The sequence below is a fragment of the Onychomys torridus genome, chromosome X (assembly GCF_903995425.1).
Source record: "Onychomys torridus chromosome X, mOncTor1.1, whole genome shotgun sequence".
Taxonomy (NCBI): Eukaryota; Metazoa; Chordata; class Mammalia; order Rodentia; family Cricetidae; genus Onychomys; species Onychomys torridus.
This window is the reverse complement of record NC_050466.1, coordinates 101,969,905-101,984,315: the sequence shown is the minus strand read 5'-3', so window position 1 is coordinate 101,984,315 and position 14,411 is coordinate 101,969,905. Positions and strand designations below refer to the sequence as shown.

At 36.9% G+C, this 14,411-nt stretch overlaps 1 pseudogene; it reads right to left on the bottom strand.

The window, feature by feature from the left end:
• Nucleotides 1-423: 423 nt before the first annotated feature.
• Nucleotides 424-9,135, bottom strand: LOC118574758 (annotated as a pseudogene).
• Nucleotides 9,136-14,411: the final 5,276 nt, after the last annotated feature.

Here is a 14,411-nt window from a genome sequence, read left to right as displayed (position 1 = left end):
ACTATCTTCTGGAGAACTGTGATGCAACCATCCAGCACACTGCCATATAAATAATGCTTTAACTGTATCTACAAAAGGCCATTCCAAATTCTATAAGGCAAATTGCTTCAATATGGTGGGAAATATAGTAAGACAAGTGGATTTTATGACTGTGTTCCCACTGATGCAGTTCTCTGGCTGTGTAATGAGTTCCTTCATGAGGAACAATATGGTATTTAATATCTTGACATTTGAATATGGATGGTAGTCTTGGGAGAAGCATTATATACAGGAAATGTAAATACATTACTAGCATAAATATCTAGTAAAGTAAGTACAAAGTCATTTTCACAAAGGATGTATTCCATTGTATTCAACCTGCCACCAGGTCACTAGCTGATTACCTCAGGGAATGATGACATATCAGAAAGTCAGGTTGCTCTCTTATTGGCAGATCTGTCCCTCAGCAGCAACTATAGCCTGGTCAGCCTTGGTAAGTGGACATCCATGTTGTAGAGCCTATATACAACCCCTATACTGCCACCATTGCCACTTTGTTCAATGGCCCATTTAGTGATGACAGGGATGGCAAGGGAAAGAGGTTGACTATCCACAGAATAGGTCATCCTGTCTACATGATGGCTGAGCACCTTCTCTATTAAAGTCACCTTTTGATGAGGATTTTGATGGGATGCAAGTATCTTCACACCCTCCCCCCCCATTTGGAGAAATGCATCCACATAATTCTTTCCCAGATATCTTTATTACCAAATTTCCAATTATGTTCTTTCCACTTCCCACATCATCCAGCCAATCTATTGGCTAGAGCCCAGGAAGCAGTGAACAATCCCTCTTCTGGTCCTTTCTCCTTCCAAACAAAATGTCTGACCACATGTACTACCTAAATTTCTGCCCCTTGTGTAAATTTCCCTTTGCCTGTGTCATTCTGAGTTGAGTTGCCCAACAAAGGGATTGTAAGGCAACAACTGTGTGCTTCTGGGGGTTGTTTTCATAATGTGCAGAACTATCAGTAAACCAGGCCCTATTCTTCTCTTCCTTAGTCAACTAATAATAGAGGACATACCATGAGACTATAGGTGCATGTTGAAAACAGTCAGCATTGTAACAGCAGTGGAAGTCATAGGAAGTTGGGCAAATTCTTCATATAACTTGCTTGTGCCTTCAGCATCTGACTGAATATATATATATATATATATATATTCCATTAGATAATACTCTGTGGGTCAGACAATACCCAGCTCATATGGTAACTTGATGGCCCATTATCAAACATTCAATTTCCACTAAGGTCCAATAGTAGGCCAAGAGTTGTCTCTTAAAGAGAGAATAGTTGTTTGCAGATTACAGACAGTAGAGCCTTGCTCAAAAATGTCAAAGATCTCCTCCTCTGGTCTACTGCTAAGGGACTGCCAAAGGCTCCAAACAGCATCCTTATTTGCCACTGATACTTCAAATACCATCAGGTCTGCTGGATCATATGGTCTAAGTGGTAGAGCAGCATACACAGCAGCCTTGATCTGTTGAAGGTCTTTGTGTTCCAGGCCCCACTCAAAGCTAGCACCTTTCAAGTCACTTGGTATATAGTCTATAGTAACACACCCAAGCGAAGAATACATTGTCTCTAGAATCTAAAATGGACCACTGACCATTGTGTTTATTTCTGGGTTATGGAGAGGCCAGGTGTTATAGATTATCCTTCACTTTAGAAGGGGTATCTCTGCATGTCACACACCACTGGACTCCCAAAATTTCATTGTGTTAGAGGGTCTTAGAATTTTGTTTGGATTCATTTTCTATCCTCTGACATGGATAAGTCTTACCAAGTCCAAAGTGATTGTTACCTCCTGCTCACTTGATCCAATTAGTATAAAGTCATCAATATAGTCGACCAATTTTGTATTTTGTAGAAGATACAAACAGAATCTCTTCAAACTAAATTATGGTATAAGATTGGAGAATTAATATGTCCTTGAGGTAACTGTAAAGATATACTGCTGGACTTTCTACTGAAAGCAAATTGCAGAAAGAGGAAGATATATAAGTTGTGAAGATCAGAAACTAGAAGCATTTGGCTGGTTAAGCATTTGGCTGGTTAAGCTTTTAGGCTTTGAGGAGCAGCAGTTCAGCTGAGACCCATTTGGATAAGGACACAGAGGCTTCCAGTCTAAGGAAACAGGATCAGCTGTAGAGGTGAGGAAGCTGTGGCTTGTTCTGTGTCTCTGATCTTCCAGCATTCACACCAATGGCTGGCCTCAGGTTTGCTTTTATTAACAAGACTGTTTAGGATTCCTGCTATATCTGGGGCCCAACGTTCTTGGTACCAATTCATGAAAAAGCTGCTTGCCTGTGGCCTTGTGGGCCCCAGCTAAGACCCAAGCTACACACTCAGCCAGTTTTGGTGGTACACTTGTTGGATTTATTGAAGGAGGCAGAGGCAGGAGGATCCTGAGTTTGAGGCCAGCCTGGAAGGCTTGCTAAGGAGAAGCTAAGACCAGCTGGGGGCTATCTACAAACGGTGTCCGTGGGACCATGGAGGCAGTGACTGCTGCTCTGAGTTGCAGGCTGCTTCTCATCATGTTGGTGACTGAGGCGATGCTGCTACCCGGGACAAAGGGTTTACTGCTGCTTGTTTAGAGAATTGCCAGGACCAGCATGTTACAAGAAAGTATCAGCAAAGGTCAGTTTGGAAAAGTTTGGCAAGACAATGGTGGGATGAAATTGCTGTGAAGATTTTCTCTTCTAGGAAAGAACGTTCATTGTTCCAAGAGACACATTTATCAGACTGTGTTTGCTCCAAACCACAGACAGAGGAGGGAAAAAAAGTCTTCAGAGAACCGTGACCATACCTAACAGTGACTTTGAAGTCTTCAAAAGGATGATAGGACCCAGCAAAGATGATTCCACAATGACTATGGTAAAGTCATTAAGCTGATTAATACCACCAAAAAATCGACTTTGGACTACAAACTGCTTAAGACAATTTTGAGATGGGTAGCTGAGATGATCCAGCCTGACAGGCTACTTGAACAAGGACTTGAAACAAGCCCTGCACTTTCTCATTATGCAGTGGCTGGACAAATGATACAAGACTTGACAATTAACCCAAAAAATTTCTTTTCAGGGTCCCTAAAGATGGAAGTAATTTTAAGAAAATGACACCCACATTCCCAGGTGGTGGGATGGGAGGTTTTTTGTCCTTTAATGAGTTTTGGATATTGTCATTGTTTACAATGGTTGTTTACAAGCTGTTAATTGTTAATAGTCAGGAAAAAAGCTGAACAAGGAGATTAGATTCAGAGTTTTTTGTTTAAAAAAAGAAAAAAGAGAATATAGATATGAGGTAGATATGAATCTACTCTGAGAAAAAAGATAAAGAATAATAGGATTAATGGACAGATCACTGAATATACTGTAAAAAGAAAAGAGGGAAGATATAAAAATGACAAAAAGTAAACTACTGAATCTATTATGAAAGGAAAAATGATAGGATAAATGATGAAAAATTTTTATCTGAATTTGTCAAATGTTAATGGACTAGACATTGTTAATGTAATTCTTGACTGTATATATTGTATATACTTATTGGATATAATTTTCTTGTATTAGTTATAAGCTTTTCTAATTTTAGACAAAAAAGGGGAAATGTGGTGATATTGTGCCCCAAATATTGTTCACCCTAATAAATTTATCTGGGGTCAGAAAACAGAACAGCCACTAGACAGACATTAGGCCAGAAAATGGTGGCACTCACACCTTTAATCCTAGCATTCCAGAGGCAGAAATCCCCCTGGATCTCTGAATTCAAGGCCTCATTAGAAACAGCCAGGCATGGTGACTCACGCCTTCAATCCCAGGGAGTGATGGCAGAAAGAGAAAGATATATAAGGCGTGAAGACCAGAAACAGGATCAGCTGAGGAACTGTAGAGGTGAGGAAGCTGTTGCTTGTTCTGCTTCTCTGATCTTCCAGCATTCACCCCAATAACTGGCCTCAGATTTGCTTTTATTAACAAGACTCTTTGAGATTCCTGCCATAGGTGGTCTTTTTCTAAATACCTAGATAAAAGCATTTGATAGATCAATAAGTGCATACCATCGACAATAGATGTGTTAATAAGCTCAAGAAAGGACATCACATTTGGTACAATAGCTCCAATCAAACTCAATATTTGATTAAGCTTTTAATAGTTAACTGACATTCTCAATGATCCATCTGTCTTCTGTACAGGCCAGATAGAAGAGTGATAGGAAAATGTGGTGGGAACCAATGCTTGCATCTTTCAAGTCCTTGATGGTGACATTAATTTCTACAATTCCTTCTGAGATGCCACATTGTATTTGCTTCAGTATTTTGCCTGGTAGAATCAACTGCAAGGTTTCTATTTGACCTTTCCAACCATAATTGCCTTCACCACACATGTCAGGCAACCAATGTGAGAATTCTACTAACTTGTATAACACACACACACACACACACACACACACACACACACACACACACACACACACACACACACACACACACACACACACACACACACACACACGATAGATAGATAGATAGATAGATAGATAGATAGATAGATAGATAGATAGATAGATTACATTCTGGAACTGTAACAGGTTGTGATCTGGGACCCACTGGACCTACTATGTGTTGGACTTCAGCCAAAAGTCCAGTGATCATCTGGCCACCACAAACTCTTGCTTTAACCAGAGAGCCACAATACTTCTTGTGGTCTCCTGGAGTTATTTTCAAAATTACAAAAGCACAATATGAAGAGTACAAAAATGAGATCTGAAGGCATAAGAATGTTGAGATGAAATTTCTGGTAGCAATTACAGGTCAACTCCTTCATCTTCAGCTTTTAGTATAGGTTATAAAGCTTCAAAGGTTTATAAGTGCATCTGCATTCTTCCACAGTAATTCTGGGGCAGAATTATTAAACATTCTTTTTCACCCAGATGCATCCACTTCATTCCAAGTCTAATCAAGAGCTACAACTAGCAGTAAATGTCCATAAATATGTACATCTAATAAAAATTTAATGAATAATAACAAACATAAATGATTTCTGGGTTTCTTGTTGTTTTGTTTTGTTTTATTTTGTTTATATTTAGAAGTCTGTTTATTTACTTCACAGAAACCATTAAGTCAATGTCCCTCTTCTTCATGGTCTATCAGTTCTTAGAATTGATTTCAGATCAAACCTTAACGTAATTTCAATTCCAGATTACAGTTTGACTATAGCACAAAGATTCTGAATTACAACCAACCAATCAAGTTTCTGCTGCATATGTGAACCTCAAAAATGTGACATATAGTTAACCTTTGTTGTAAAAAAATTTTCAGATACTTTATTATACAAAAGTAACAAAGAATGGATATGATTATCCAATAATATTTTGGGGTTTTGTTTTTTGAGAACCTATGTATGATTTTCCAATAATATTTTGCATATTTTTGAGAATATATTTTGGTCACACAAACCACCACAACTCCTTTGATTTTCCCCATACTCTCCCAAACATGTTTTCTTCCCAACATCACATTTTCTTAATTTTTTGTATTGATTTTTATATCTCCCTGAATCCACTGAGTGTTCTGCACATATGCACATAGCAAATGATTGTGGGGTCATAGACTGGAACATAAGCAACACACAAGGATATCTGTATGAGCTATACTCCTATAAGGAAGAAAATGGCTCATCATCTACGTGTAGCCACTAATTACCAGTAGCTCTTCATCAAGGGCTATGACTTCTGTAGCCTTCCCCATACATGTTGGAAATTTCCTTGCTTAAACTTTAATAATCTTGTGCAGGTAACAAAAGTTGTTGTGAAGTCATGAGTAAAAAAGCCCTGTCATGTACAGAATACAGTATTTCACAGAGCTCTCCCCCATTATCTGGAACTTATATTCTTTTAACGTCCTTTTCCAAGGTAATATTTCCAAAGCCCTCAAGACAAGGAGTTGAAAATACACACACACATTTACACACACACACACACACACACACACACACACACACACGTCAACATTATTTATTTTGGCTGTTCAAACCATGTGATGGGGTTAAAGCTGAGTTTTCTCTAATTTTTCATGTATTTGATTAAAATAATGTTATTTTAAAACATAGACCCCTCACATACACTACTGCAAACAGCACTATGGAACTCATTTGGTTGCAAAAGCAACACAAAACACATGAAAGTAGGAACAGCTAAATTAGAAGAGGGAGGATAATAGTAAGGGAGGAAAAAAGAGGGTTAAAAAGGGTGAGTATTATCAACATATGTTATGTACATGTAGGAAATGTCACAATGCAACTCATTATTAAGGATAATTAATATATGATAATTAAAACTCAAGTAAGGTCTTATATGTCTTATGTGTGTATAATAGCCTCTCTATGTCTCTCTGACTCACTTCAAGATGTGGAAACATCTACAGCTCTCTGTTGAATATTTTAGACAAAATAAGAAACAATTATAGACAAAAAAAGACAAATAGGATATTAGCATTCAAATATTTTATCTATTACAGCACCAGAAAGATCATTCGGCATGCACTCAATATGCTGTATAACACAGTCTTTAGAACCAGAGGGGAAAGATTTTACTTAAATTTAAGTTTTTCAAAGTACAAATACCTTTGTGCAATTTATACTGTGCTTTAAAAAATAGTAGATAGTAACAGGAGGAAGAATACATTTTATAAGCATATCTTTGGATTTTTTAATTGCAAAAAAGAGAAGTAATTTGGATGAGAAAAATAAAAAAATTATGACAGCAATAAATTTTTCTAGCATTTTGAAATACGGTGCATAACTGTTGTGTATAGTCAGCATAATTCTAATGGCACACCAGATCTTCATACATTCTATTTGCTATGGGATTCTTAATTTTAAGTGAGGGGTCTTTTTGCTCATAAGACACAAAGAAGTTGAGAATGTGACAAGATCTTCCTGTGACTAGCACGCGCACGCACACACACACACACACACACACACACACACACACACACACACACACGACTATTTTGTTTTATCAGCAATACCCTTCTCATGATGTTTTCTTTCTAAGTCCATGGTATCTTTATCTGGTATCTTTATCAACTTGACTGGGGACCCAGAAAAATGTACTTGCAACTTAACATGTCTTCTTATTGAATCCCTTTTCTTATATGTACATCTGCCAATCTTTTAATGTGAATTATATTATTCTGATAATTTCAGACTGTGAGTATAATTTAGATTGTTACACAATAAAAGCCAGAAATAGTCCCTTGAACAAGATTGGTGAGTGTCTGGCACTGATAGCTCTGTAACCACTCAGCTAAATGAGAGATGTCAGCAGTTTATGTTTCAGCCTGATTCTCTCAAACAATAAGAAACAGAATATCATAATACCATTTTAATGATTTTATATTTTTTATTTAGAATGAAATGTACAGACTAAGATAATAAATCATTTAAATGACAGAACTTGTGTTTGTAAAATGTTATTTGTAGAGTTACCTAACCACAACCAAAATGGAACTGTAGATTTGTGTAATTTTATAAAAATATTTCGAACATATTCTTTTATAGCCCATATTTTAGCCAGCCTTTACCTCCAGCCCCATTTATCTGTGATTTTTCAGTTATAAACACTTAATATAAATGGAAGTACATGATGTAGGTCCCTATCACAAAATCTGTAAAGACAGAACTACAGGTTTCAGAAGGTGAGAAATCTAATACAATATGTCTGCAGGATGTGACTACTACTCTCAATAGTTATGGAAGGGTATAAATTTCTTGCAGTTTGTGTCTTTTGTGAAACCTCTAGACTGATGGCCTAGAGGTGAAAGCATCTCAACAAAGATGTTTGTAGATGGCACTAGTGATATAATGGTTTGATTGATTGATATCTGTTTTTTTATTTATTGATGTTGTAAAAGTAACATGCATAAAGTAGAATCCATACTTTAAGTATTAGGCTGTTGTCTGTTTCCAGTCTATATACACACATTGGGCATATATATTTCTAATATCTGAAAGGCAGGACAGTAGCAGAGAACTGCAACTTCCAGGCAGCTACATGATCACAAATATAAATAGTTGATATTCTATTATTCATTGTTTTAATGTTTTGATATTTAGTAGGTTAGGGGCATTAAATGTATTTGTACCTTGGATGTTTTCAATTTATGATGAATTAGTAAGAAATAATACTGTCATAAGTTGTGAAATTTAGTTTTACTTTGGACTTCCATATCCAATGTAGGTTTTTTGTTTGTTTGTTTGTTTTGTTTTTCAAAACAGGGTTTCTCTGTGTAGTTTTGGTGCCTGTCCTGGGACTCACTCTGTATACCAAGCTGGCCTCAAACTCACAGAGATCTGCCTGGCTTGCCTCCTGAGTGCTAGGATTAAAGGCGTGTATCACCACCACCTGGCTTGTTTTTTTTTTTTTTTTTTTTTTTTTTTTTTTTTTTATAATTGGTATTTGGGATCTGTCACTTCTCCCTTTTTTGTTACTTCTATTTGAGAAGGGACTGTCTCTCATATACCTGTCCATCATATCTATGTGTATATATATGAAAATGAATAAACAAACATAAAATTTTTTCAAACATTGTATTCTGAATACATTCCCCCTCCTCTAAGTCTTCCCAGATTCCCCAACACCACTATCCATCTCCTGGCCTTTTCTTTCTTTCTCTATTTAGAAAACAGACAGATAAACAAACCAAAATAAAAATAACAAAAGCACCAAGATAAAGCTCAGGAAAGTGCACACACACACACACACACACACACACACACACACACACACCACATACAAATAAAATTCATTAAAAGCACAAAACTGGAAACTATAATATATAAGCAGAAGGCCAGTAAGACAAAAATGTGTCCCAGCAAAGCCATGTGAGACAAAAAGTTTGCAAAAAATGCCACTGAGTTCTGTAAATATCTGTCCATTTGAATTATGATGTTACTTAACTCCAGCATTTCTCTGTTTAGTTTTTGACTGGTGTCCTATTTATTGGAGAGAGTAGAGTATTGAAGTCTCCCACAATCACTTTTTGAAGATCAATATGTGATTTTAAGCTACAGTAGTGTACCTTTTACAAACTTGCATGCCATTGTGTTTGGTACATAAATATTTAAAATTGCAATCCTGTGGTGATTATGTAGTGACCTTCTCTATCTCTTCTGATTAATTTTGAAATCTACTTCATCTGATATTAAAATGGCTCCACTAGCTTGTTTCTTGCATCTGTTTGCTTGGAATATTTTTGCCAAGCTTTTACCCTGAGGTGATGATTACCCATTTTATGTTAAGGTGTGTTTCTTGGAAGCAGCAGAAGGATGTACTCTGTTTTCTCATCCAGTCTGTTCTGCGTCTTTTTATCAGTAATGTGAGACTGTTAATATTTAAAGTTGTCAGTGAGCACTATTTATTGATTCCTGTTATCGTGTTCTTATGGTCTGAGTTTTCCCTCCTCTTTGGATTAACCAGTCTGGAATCAAATATTTCTTGTATTTTTATGGGTGTGGTTAACCTTTTTGCACTAAAGTTTTCCTTCTAACACTTTTGGTAAAGCTCAAATTGCAGATATAAATTTGATTTTTAATGTGGAATGATTTTCTTTCTACTTATTTTGTGATTTATAGTTTTGCTGAGTATAGTAGTATAGACTGACACCTGTAGTCTTTCAGAGTTTGATTTTATTTTTCTAGAACTTAGCTATGTATCTAATTTTTTTTATTTTTCATCTTATATTACTGTATTTTTAGTGTTTCAGATTTTAATTTTATTAAAATATTTTCAAAAGATCTGTATTGACCTGAGAAAAACTTTTAGGTAACATATTTGGTATCAGGCTTCACTAAAATTTAAATTCTAGTTTGAAATTAAATTGCTTTTGATGTAATATTGCTGTGGATGATTGATTGATAAATAAAACACTGATTTGCCAGTAGTCAGACAGGAAGTATAGGCAGGGCAAAGAAAGAGAGAAGAAGCCAGGGAAGTGGAAGTCTGAGGAGAGAGATGCTGTCAGCTGCCACCATGAGAAGATGTTAAGATACTGGTAAGCCATGAGCCATGTGGTAACATATAGATTAATAGAAATGGGTAAATTTAAGATAGAAGAAGTAGATAACAAGAAGCCTGCCACAGCCATACAGTAACTGAGTTTACTCAGTTGGGTCTGAGCACCTGAGGGACTGGTGGGTGAGAGAGATTTGTCCTGACCGTGGGCCAGGCAGGACTGGAGAAAATTTCAGCTACATAATATGAAGCTGAATTTTTAACTCATTCAGGCACTCTATAATTAGATATCCACAATAAATTCATTCCTCAAAGTATATTTATAAGTAAACTTCTTGGAACCTTCAGGTTTCAAAGACGTAAAACAAATTCAGAGATAATTCTTCAAATCTGGTCATTATGATATTTCAGTTTGTCTTCTCAAGTGTGTTTTTCCTTTCCTGTTTTCACAACTTTGTACATGTTTAAAACATACTGTGATCATATTCACAACTAAAGCCCCTTTTTATACCCCACCTACTTGTGGTGATACTTTATTTGTGCTGAAATGTGATATTTTATTTGTTTATTAATAAATAAAATTTGCCTGAAGATCAGAGGTCAGCGAGCCATCAACAGAAGTCAGGTGGTGGTAGCACACACCCTTAATCTTATCACATAGCAGGCAGTCTCTGTGTGGTCAAGGACACAGCCAAGAGTGGTGACACGAGCCTTTAATCCCAGTACCAACCATAGAGACCTGGAGGTCTGTACAGACAGGCAGTGACAAGGAAGTCATATGGCTGGGCTTAGAGCCAATGAGAAGGCAGAACGGGAAGGCAATAAAAGCACAGGTTAGGCAGGAAGAAGCTCTCTCTCTGTGGAAGCTACTGCATGATGGTAAGCTAAGGTTAATAGTGGCTATTCACTCTGATCTCTTAAGACTGTATTAACCTCTGTATTTGGCTCTGTGTTTCTTATTTAATAAGACTGTTTAGAAATTTGTCTACTCCTACTTCTCCTGATTCTCTTCTACTTCCTAACTAATACCTTTCCTATCTTTGTGTATTCTTGTGCAATAAACCAGAGCTACTGTGTGCTCATGATTGCAAATCATATTCAGAAGACAAACATTTACAACATTCTTCTACATTCTAAAATCCTTACACTGTTCACATCCATTTATCCATTTTTAATTTGTATGTATATTATAGGATGTGACACTTCTATCTATGTATTCCTCCAGTGCTATTAATTGGATCCAATTGTCATAAAATACAAGGCCTTTGATACAATTACAAGATGTATTTATTTATTGAGTTGAACAGCTGTTTATTGAAAGCCATTTTTATACTAGAAACTATGACATACTTTGGACATACTACAATGAATAAAACCAAGAGCTGTCTTGTGATTAGAGGAAACGAATTATCTGTTTCTCACTGACTTTGACATTTTCTCATTCAAGCAAATTAATGTGCATTGGGCTAGCCAGAAGTGTCATACAGGATCAGATTGACTTTTGGAACCACATTTTCTTAGTGTAGAATTTGTCAGAACTAAGACAAATGGAATTATGAAGATTTGTGAAGGTATGGCTTTCAAAGATCTCCATCTGATTTTCTTTTTTCAGGCTTATTTTAAAGTAAGACTAGTCTCACTTCAATACCCTCCATGGTAGTTCAAGATAATTCTTCCTGACTATAGAAACCTTTTAAATATTTTCTATCAACTAAATTTAAATATTTTCTATTTGACTTTATTTAATCTATTAAACTTGTTTCAGATAGTTTTGCCTGTGTGTAATGCATATTCATGACTCCCACCTCTACCTCCCTACCATTCCTGTGAGTGAATCTCCCCACAAATCTCTCTCACACATTCATACTATTCCTCTTGTTTTGTGACTAACCATAGGCCATATAACTCCTCCCAGATCCACCCATACCTCTACCTACACAACTTCATATTATTTTTGTTTCTTCCAAACCTAGTGAATAGAATGCACTGTATTAGGTTTGGGGCTACCCCATATAGTGCAGTAAATCTACCAGGAGTCACACCATTAAAGAAAACTGACTCTCCTTATTTCAGAAGTTATCAATGGCCAATTTTCCTTGGCTAGGCACTTTGTACCCACTTTTGTCCTCCATGATCAGATTTTGTTGACTTGACTTTGTGAAGTTCTTGAGCATGCTGTCACAAACACTGGCAGATCATATTTGTAACTTTCCTATTGGTTCAGAAAACACCATTTCATTGCAGCCATCCACCTCCTCTGGCTCTTACATATCTGTCTGCTCTTCTTCCAAGAGTCTTGAGACTTGGGAGGATGGTGTAGGAAGTAAATTTACTATCTATGGCTAAGTATTTAACAGTTTCCAATTTTCCATGTGTGGATATTACAGGTTTTACTGCATATCAGTATTTCTTGCAAAAAGAAGCTTCTCTATGATGGTTGAGAGATATACCAGTCTGTAGTTAAAGTCAGAAGTCATTAGGAGTCCATTTAGCAGCATAATAATAGTAAATTCTCTCATAGAGCCTATAATTTTCTAGCTAGAGGTGTTGGTCACATTATGGGTGCCAGGTATGGGGTCCATCTTGTGGAGTGGGCAGTACTCCAATCAGAAAGTGTTTGCTTATTCCCTATAACATTTATGACACTACTTCACTAATGTGTATATCTTGCTATGTAAGTCCTTGTGATACCCTGCAGGGTTCACAGCTGGGTAAGACAGCTGATGCTTTTCTCTTCTGTTTGTTTGCATAGAACCTCCCAGTAATCTGAATGCTAGATAATAGAAATGAAGCTTCTAGGTCAGTACCAGGTTGATTTCTCTAAATTGTATGACTCTTATATGTGATACTATTCTGGGGTAAGGTCTATAGGCTCCCATTGGCAAACAATTCCAAAAGAGGTAACCCATTTCTGGCACTGGATTTTGTATTTCCTAGCCTGTGTTATAGTGGAATTGTCACCCATGGGAGCCTGTTTTCAGGTTCCTTGTGGCTTTACCCAGCAGATCTGGGTAGAGAGGTTGAGTGGACCATGGGCCTGAGTGCAGGTGTCTGAGATGGTCTGCACTTGGCTGTGCTGGAGTGAGGTCTTTTGCTCCACCCCCTTGGCATTTCTATAAATACCTTAGAGCAGATACAGTCAGGGCCCATTAGAATAGGTTCCAGGCCCTCTCGAAGCTATTCTGTATTTTCTATCTGTTTATCTCCACATTCTAAATCCTTCTATTTAATATTTCCTGCTGCTCCCACTCAAGAAAACTCTGGGGAACTGTGTGGTTGGTGGGTAAATGCCCCATGGTCACTCATTATAATTATAATATCTCAAGAAGCAATATTTGTGTCTACAAATTGTAGTGTTTAAATGTATGCATTCATATACCTGTTGAGAGAATATTAATTAATAAAACATTTCCTGTAGTGGTTTGAATAAGAATGGTCCCCAAAAGCTCATATATGTATATGTTTAATCCCCAGTTGATTAACAGTTTGGAAAGAATTAGGTGTGGCCTTGTTGGAGTAGTTATGTCTTTATTGGAGCAGATGTATCATTGAGAGTGGGCTTTGAGGTTCCAAAAGCCTGTGCCAGACCCAGTCTCTCTCTCTCTCCATCTCCCTCTCCCCATCTCTGCCTGCTGCCTGGGGATCAGGATAAAAACCTCTTAGCTATTTCTTCAGCCCCATGTCTGTCTGTTCCCTCCTCATGACAAAAATTGACTAACACTCTGAGACTGTAAGCAAACACCCAATTAAATACATTCTTTTTTACAAACTACCTTGATATTGGTATCTCTTCACAGCAATAGAACAATAACTAAGACATGTCTTTGCCTAAGTCTGCCTAAATTATACTGATAGAGGTTCTCCATGAATACCTGGAAAGAAGGAACTGCCTTCACTCCATTTCCCAGCTTTGTTTCACTGAGACAAATAGAGCTATATTTTTGTGTCTAGACAACTGTAGATCTCTATACATATTGGTCATATCTGCTCGGATAGTTGGACTTCATTTTGAGTTTATTCTAGGATAGAGTGGACAAGCATAATTTTCAAATGCAGATGTGAAATGATAGCCCTAGGTGTCATGTGCATTTCTCCTTGAAGTCAATAAGCATTTAAACAGAAAAAAAGCAAGCTGGAAAAAGAACATGGTATTCTTTGTCTGTTTGTTTGATAAGGCATTAGTATGGACACAGTTTTTTGATACCATGTAACCATTACAGTAACATTGACAATCTGTGCTAAACAACAGGCCATTTAACATGTAACTTACCAAATTGTTCACAACCTTACTTAAGTGGGTGCCTTAAACTGCAAGATGAGGTTAAAGGCTGAGATATTGGTACTTTTACATTGAAAGTAAAAACGT